Genomic DNA, 7,907 nt, shown 5'->3' with positions numbered 1-7,907 from the left:
TGCAGTATGAGAACAATATGGTGTTTTTTGAAAATTAAACCATGTAAACCTGTTCTGGTACAACCCCTAATTAAGATTTTGAACCTGAAAATGAGCATAATACCAACTCTTTAAGGAGTGCATGGGAGTTCCAATTCACAGTAACAGTAACAATATGTAGCTCTAAAATAAACTAGCTCATCCTCTTTGCACTCTAGTCAGAGTCATATGCCTGAAGTGCAGTTTGTTAAGGTAGACATATTTCCACTTAGAAATTTTGTTGTTTGCCCATTACCAATTCACTTCCCATGCAATGGTTATCAGATGTGAAGATGTATGCTATGGCAATCTGAGACAAAATTAGAATTGCATGAGGTAGTTTTCATCAGGATTAACAAATCAGAGACTAACCACCATGTAGAGCAATTTTCTTGAACCACACTCCAGAGAGAGGAGAGGGACTAGAAAGCGCAAGACTATGGGAAAGTGGAGTAAGTAACATGTATTAACGGGATGAGGTTGCATCCAAATGGAGAAAAAGAGGAGGAGATAGGAGCTCAGTGCATCAAGGGAAGTCCCCCGGCAGTCTATAGCAGCATAACTAAGGGATGGTTCAGGACTCACCTAAGCCAGCCCTAACTATATGCTTCATCAAAGAGGAAAGTCTTAAGCCTACTCTTAAATGTGAAGATGGTGTCTGCCTCCTGATCTAAAACTGGAACCTGGTTCCACAGGAGAGGAGCTTGATGGCTGATGGCTCTGGCTCCCAGTCTACTTTTGGAGACTCCAGGAACCACAAGTAACCCTGCATTCTGGGAGCGCAGTGCTCTGGTGGGGTAATAAGGTACTATGAGCTCTTTGAGATAAGATGGTGCCTGACCATTAAGAGCCTTGTAGGTCAGCAGAAGGATTTCAGTTTCTATTCTGGATTTTACAGGAAGCCAATGCAGAGAAGCTAAAACAGGAGAAATATGATCCGTTTTTCTGGTTCTTGTCAGAACACGTGCTGCAGCATTCTGGATCAGCTGAAGAGTCTTAATGGACTTATTCAATAAGCCTAGATGTAACAAATGCATGGACTAGTTTTTCTACATCATTTTGAAACAGGATGTTCCTGATTTTTGCAATATTATGTAGATGAAAAAAGGCGGTCCTTGAAGATTGTCTAATGTGAGAATTAAAGGACATGTCCTGATCAAAGATAACTCTAAGATTCCTCACAGTGGTGCTGGAAGCCAGAATAACTATATCTTCAAATAATGGATTACTTTGCAATAGTATATGATGGTCAGTGGTATCAAATGCAGGACTAAGATTTAATAAAACCAGCACGGACGCAAGTCCTTTTTCTGATACAATTAGGAGGTAATTAGTAATTTTTACCAGTGCTGTCTCTGCGCTATGATGCACAGAGACAGCACTGATGATAAATCCTGACTGAAAATCATCAAATAGATTATTGCTAAAGAGAAAGTCACAATTGTTTGGCAACTGCTTTCTCAAGGATATTAGAAAGAAAGGGAAGGTAAGATATAGGTCTATAGTTGACAAAAAACCCTTGGATTAAGAGTGGGCTTTTTAAGTAAAGGTTTAATTACTGCTACTTTAAAGGGCTGTGGTACATAACCTGTTAATAAAGACAGATTGATCATATATTGTAAAGAAATACTCAGGGTAAAAAGGGTTGTGATGGCGCAATGGATAAGACTCATGCCTTTGGTTTGAGAGACCTGGGTTCAATTCCCTACTGTGACCCATCCACCATTGTGTCCCTGAACAAGACACTTAACCCCTTGTTGCTCCAGAGGCGTGCAACCTCTGACATGTATAGCAATTTTAAGTTGCTTTGGATAAAAGCGTCAGCTAAATGAATAAATGTAAAATTTCTTTAAGCAGCCTAGTTTGATTGAGGTCTGAGACAGGCCGATGATTTAGATGAAGAAATTATTGAAGTTAGTTGATAAAAAGATTCACTTCCTTATATTTTGCTACAGCATTATCAGATATACATCTTGTGTAGAATTGTTTGTCAAATGGAGTGTAGTCCAGCAAGAGGAACTCAAAGGTTAAACAAAAGTGGTCAGATAAAAAGGGATTCTGTGGGAACACTATTAAATGTTCAATTTCAATACCATATAACAGAACAAGGGTGAGGGTGTGGTTTTTCCAGTGAGTCGTTTTATGAAGAAAGGCCAACTGAATTTAATAATGAGATAAATGCAGTACTAAGGCTATCATTCTGTCATCAGGACAGTGTCATCTTCTTTGCTGCAATGTTCTAGGGAGGTGTCATCAGGTCTTGTGGCGCCAACAAACTAGGCAAACTGGCGAGGAAGGCCAGCTCGGTGGTGGGGATGGAACTGAACAGTGTAAATTGAGAGGAGGATGAGGAAAGCCAGATAACATTTTGATGGCTCATTTGTGCCAACAGCCATCATGCTCCACTACACCACAGCACCCAACTGACTATTTTTATCTCTATTATGATTGTATTAGTTTGTACATAATTGATATATTATACTTATTGTTCTATTTTTATTGGTTATTCTTAGTGTATGTATATTGATTGTGTTCATACAGTGTCTATATATTTTTTACGCTTACTTAGTATCTTACTTATAAATTGATGAATATAGTGTGTTTACAGTATGTTTATTTTAATACATCTACGTAAGAAATGCTAACTATTCTGCTTTTGTTGTATCTTGTTCTTTACATTCCTCTGTGCTGCTGTGCCAACACAAATTTCTCCTACGGGGATGAATAATAATAATAATAATTATAATCATCTTTATTTGTAGAGCACTTTTCAAAAACAAGTTACAAAGTGCTTTAACAAGTGTAAAGACAATAATACCCAAAAGACAATACTACAAAAACAATACAAGATAAAAGCAAGAAAACATTGAAAAGACTAAAATACATGTTTAATATAAATATAAAATAAGTAAAATAGAATAAAATAAAAGGGATAAAATAAAGTCAAATAAGATCTAGAATAAGAGGAAAGGCTCTCCTATAAAAGTATGTTTTAAGAAGGGACACTGACTCAGCCGACCTGATTTCCTCGGGCAGGCTGCTCCAGAGCCTCGGGGCCCTGACAGCAAACGCTCTGTCCCCTTTAGTTTTCAGTCGAGACTCTGGAACAGACAACAGACCTCTGCCCGAGGATCTCAAGGTACGTGCTGGTGCGTATGGGACTAAAAGGTCAGAAATATAACAAGGTGAGAGGCCATGACGAGCTTTAAAAGTCAATTCTAAAACTATACTGGGAGCCAGTGTAATGAAGCTAAAATAGGGGTGATGTGGTCATATTTCTTTGTTCTGGTTAAAAGCCTGGCAGCTGAGTTCTGGACAGTCTGGAGTCGATCAGTAGATTTTTGGGTTAAACAAGTGAAAAGGCTGTTGCAATAATCCAGGCGTGATGAGATGAAGGCGTGTAAAATGGTCTTGGTGTCCTTAAAAGTTAACATAGATCGAATTTTGCTATATTTCTAACTTGATAAAAACATGATTGAACAAGCTTTGTGGTGTTCTGCTCAAAATTTTAATTACTATCAAACTAGCGGATGGCATCATTTGTTTTGCCATCTGCTGGGACCCGATGACCAGGATTTCTGTTTTGTCTGAGTTCAGCTGGAGGAAATTATTTGAGATCCATTTTTTAACTTCACAAAGGCAGTCAGTAAGTGAACTCAGCATTCCAGGATCTGTGGATCTGACGGGCAAGTATATTTGTGTGTCATCAGCATAAATATGAAAAGAAATGCCATGTTTATGGATAATATGTCCAAGGGGAAGCAGATACAAGGAAAACAAAATGGATCCAAAGACCGACCCCTGAGGCACACCATATTTAACTGGACAGAACGAAGAGACATAGTTGTTTACAGACACGCAAAACTTCCTATTTGAAAGGTAGGATGAAAACCATTCTAGGGCCGTACCAGAGATCCCCACCCAGTGCCTCAGTCTGTCTAACATGATGTTGTGATCAATGGTGTCAAAAGCAGCACTAAGGTCCAGGAGTACCAGGACTGAGCACATGCCTTCATCAGCAGACACTAAAAGGTCATTGGTGACTTTAAGCTGGGCAGTCTCTGTGGTACTTCCTGAAACCAGATTGAAATTTTTCAAATAATTTGTTATTTTCCAGTCCAGTGAGCAGCTGTTTGGACACAATTTTTAAAGTTTTGAAACTGGTATAAAATTTTGTGGGAAGTTAACAGTGGGTTCACGCAAGCCGTTTTAAAATAATCAGGGACACAACCAGTAGATATGGAGCTGTTAAAAACAGAGATCAAATGGGGCCCAACAGAATCTATTACTTTCAGTAAAAAATTTTGAAAGGTATTACATCAAGTGGGCTGGAGGACACTCTCATTTGTGTTACTGTTTTCAAAAGCTCAGACAAGTCGATGGGATAAAACTGGTTAAAACTCTCTTGTTGCTGGTGAGGGACCTCTGAGTAAGAGGTCGCGGGGTAATAGAGGCTTTGATTGAGACCACCTTATTGGTAAAATAAGATAAAAACAATTCACAGTCATCATTACTTCCAGCTGAGGCACAAGGAAGGGTTGGGTTTACCAGCTGATCCACAGTCTTAAACAGAAACCTGGGATTGTGTTTATGTGTAGTAATGAGTTCAGAAAAACAGTGTGTTCTCGCATCTTTAGCCATGTTATTGTAGTTAATTAATAAATCCTTCAGACTGAGGTAATGGACTTGGAGACTGGATATTTTCCATCTGCGCTCTGCTTTCCTGCATTCCCTTTTTTGGCTGAGAATGCTGTCATTTATCCATGGTTGCTTACTAGCTTTAGACGTAGGCCTAACCTTTAGAGGAGCAGTAATATTTATTGACAACAAACAGATAAAATCGAAGTGATCGACCAGATTGTTGGTGTTTGAATCAGACAGGTGTTGGCTTTGGCTCTGAAAGAATGTGCAAAACTTTGAAACACTTTGTTCATTAAAGATGAGAGAACACACGGAACTTGGTGAGGCAACATTAGTAACAGGCAAATCGCAGCTAAAAACAATATATCTGTGGTCAGATATGGTCATGTCCACTAATTCCACAGAGGAAATGCTGACACCCAGGGTAAAAATCAAGTCCAGTGTATGACCACCGTTATGTGTTTGCCCTTTGACATGTTGTTTGAAGTTAAAAGAAGTGGCCATATTTAAAAAGGCAGTTGCATTAACATTGGTGGGGTCATCAACATGCATATTAAAATCGCCACAAAGAACAATTCTGATAAAAATCCTCCACGGGGTTTTGGGGGGCGATAAATTATAACAAATATGATAGGTTGCAGCCCTCCAACTTTAACAGTGAGAACTTCAAAGGAGTTAAATTCATCACAGCGTACTTGACATTTAAATTTTTCCTATACACACACTCACTAGCCCACCACCACGACCACTGACCCTCGGTTGACTAAAACAATCATATTGAGGCGGACACAGTTCAGCTATCTGGCTATAGTCATTCATTTGCAACCATGATTCAGTTAAAAACATAAAATCTAGATTTGCAGACAAGATAAAATCATTTAAGATAAAGTCTTACTTGACAGAGATCTCACATTGAAGAGAGCCATTTTAAATGAGTTTGTTTTGGGTGCTGGAGTTGGTGCAGTTGCCCTAATCCTTATAAGATTACTATGATTGCTGTGTGGGGTGTGCACATTTCGGTTTACTGGTCTATGCGTGATGATGATAGGAATAGAAGTCTTTGGAACAGCGCTGGGAGCAGACGGATTTACAGTGAGGCAGAGATCTGTTCAGTGAGCGGTGGTGTGTCCAGGTGTGCTGCATGAATGATTAGTCATTCAGGTAAGTCATGTGTGGATGACCGCACCACATGCTGTATGTGAGCAGCTAACATTTCTGAGCCCCATTTGTTTGGGTGAAGTCCGTCTGTCTTAAAAAGAGACATTCTTTGCCAGAAAATATTAAAGTTGTTGACATAACACACACGGTGAGCCCTGCAGGTGGACTGGAGCCAGTCGTGGAGGCCAAGGAGTCTACTGAAGCGGCCAGCACTGCGACCAACTGTGGGAATGGGACCAGAGATAAAAACAGACTTTCCACACTGCTTTAAAAAGTTAAAAATACAGTTAAAATCTGATTTTGTCAGTTCAGACTGCTGAAGAGCTGTGTCATTTGTTCCCACATGGACTATCACTCTTGTGATGGAGGACGGGATCGATGGCATTAGGTCTTGCATTTTTTTTTTTTTAAATGTCAGCTGTGGTGGCACCAGGGAAGCAGTGAGTGGTGGCGTTAAAGAAACGGATGTTTCTGGTTATGGAGTCACCAGTTATTAGTGTGGTTTGGGAGAAAAGAGGACGAGGAGATGCCGGTTTTAGGGTTCCAGAGCAGGATTGAGCAGAATCTACTTCCACACTGCATGCGGACTGAGGATTGGAGTGTGTGTGCTGCTGAGTGTTGCGTTCGAGTAGCAGTAACAGACCAGAGAGAAGGACTACCCGACGGTGCAGGGTAGAGACGGCCTCCAGAGCGTCTGAGCACAGCCTCCTTCAGGATCCTACGTCGGGAAGCAGAGGTTTTTGACCGGGATGACGGCCACCGATCAGGCCCAGCGGCAGCCCAGCCGATCACTGTTTGCCGCCAGTGCAGGCGATGTAGCCGGTGGAGGAGATGCAACAGTGTCGGCAGGCACTATCCGCCAAAAGGGATCCGTATCAGGGAGACTCGAAGCCGCAGGTGCATCCGCTGGATGGACTGGAGTGTCGTCAGACAGGGCTGTATAGCGGTTGGAGAGGCCGATGTGCGGAGGAGAGGCAGCCCTGTCCGAGCCTCTCTTGCAGCCACAGACCACCACTTCAGCCCAGGTTGACTGATGCTTCGGAGTCGAGCAGGAGGAAAACCTTGGAAGGGTAGAAAGGTCCCATAGCACAGTGTCCTGGATGTTAGCGGTTGCGCTAAGAGAAACAATCTGTATGGCTTGTACTGAAGCCACATCCCTAAAGCCAGTCAGCAGGGAATCTTTCTCTTTGAGTTCCTCTGAAAGTCGTCCGATGTCTCCCATAAGGTCAGCAACCTTTTTGTTCGCTTTCTTAAGGAGTGTGCAGTCCTCATGGGGCAGAGTTATCTCGGCTAGCATAACGTTAGTCGCCGAAGCTTTGTTGTGATCAGTAGCGTTGATAGCGTTTTTACCATCATCTAGCTTAAAATCCATGTCGGATGACTAAAATCCTTAACCCAAGTTAAAAACTTAAGTTAAATAAAAAGGATATAAAAAATGTAACGAAAATGTGTGGATTAAAACTTGATAAGAGTCAGGTTTAAGACGGAGCTTCCGACAGGTAGATAATGGTACAGTCACCCCCTGACTAAGACCACTAATATTAATGAAGGTATGTTATTAGTCTAATGTGGATTTTTTCAGAAGGCTGAAAGCCCGGGGCCGGTTGCACAAAAAGCTTTAAGTTAAGATTTTCCTTAAAATTTCCTTAAAATACATTTGGTTGCACAAAACACCCTTATATCTTCTCCTTAAGGTTTTCCTTAAAATGTTCACTTAAGTATTTAAGGTTTTCTTCTTATCTTGGTCTTATGCTTAAGGAATCCCTTAAGCGTGTTAAACCGTTGCACAAAAGACTGTAGCAAACAAACTAAGGAAAATAATTTAAGGTACCTCTGGCTTTCTCTTAACTGCAACATGGCTGAGTTTATGGCTTTTTAAATGAAGAAAATGAACATATCCCGTGACCGGGAGAATCCAATGGATACGCTAAATGATGAGCAATTGTTTTTACATTATTAATTTGACCGGCTGTCAATTCATGACTTATCCAACCATCTAGAGTTGGATCACTCTACTTTCCACAGCTGTGCTCTTCCAGCTCCTTTGCAATTAACAATTGTTCTATGCGTTTATGCGTCTTATCTCTTTT

This window comes from Micropterus salmoides, unplaced genomic scaffold (genome assembly GCF_014851395.1).
Source record: "Micropterus salmoides isolate LMB-PRFRI ecotype aquatic unplaced genomic scaffold, ASM1485139v1 Ms_hic_scaffold_16, whole genome shotgun sequence".
In the NCBI taxonomy this organism is placed as follows: domain Eukaryota; kingdom Metazoa; phylum Chordata; class Actinopteri; order Centrarchiformes; family Centrarchidae; genus Micropterus; species Micropterus salmoides.
The sequence above is the reverse complement of the archived record's forward strand: the minus strand, read 5'-3'. Positions refer to the sequence as shown.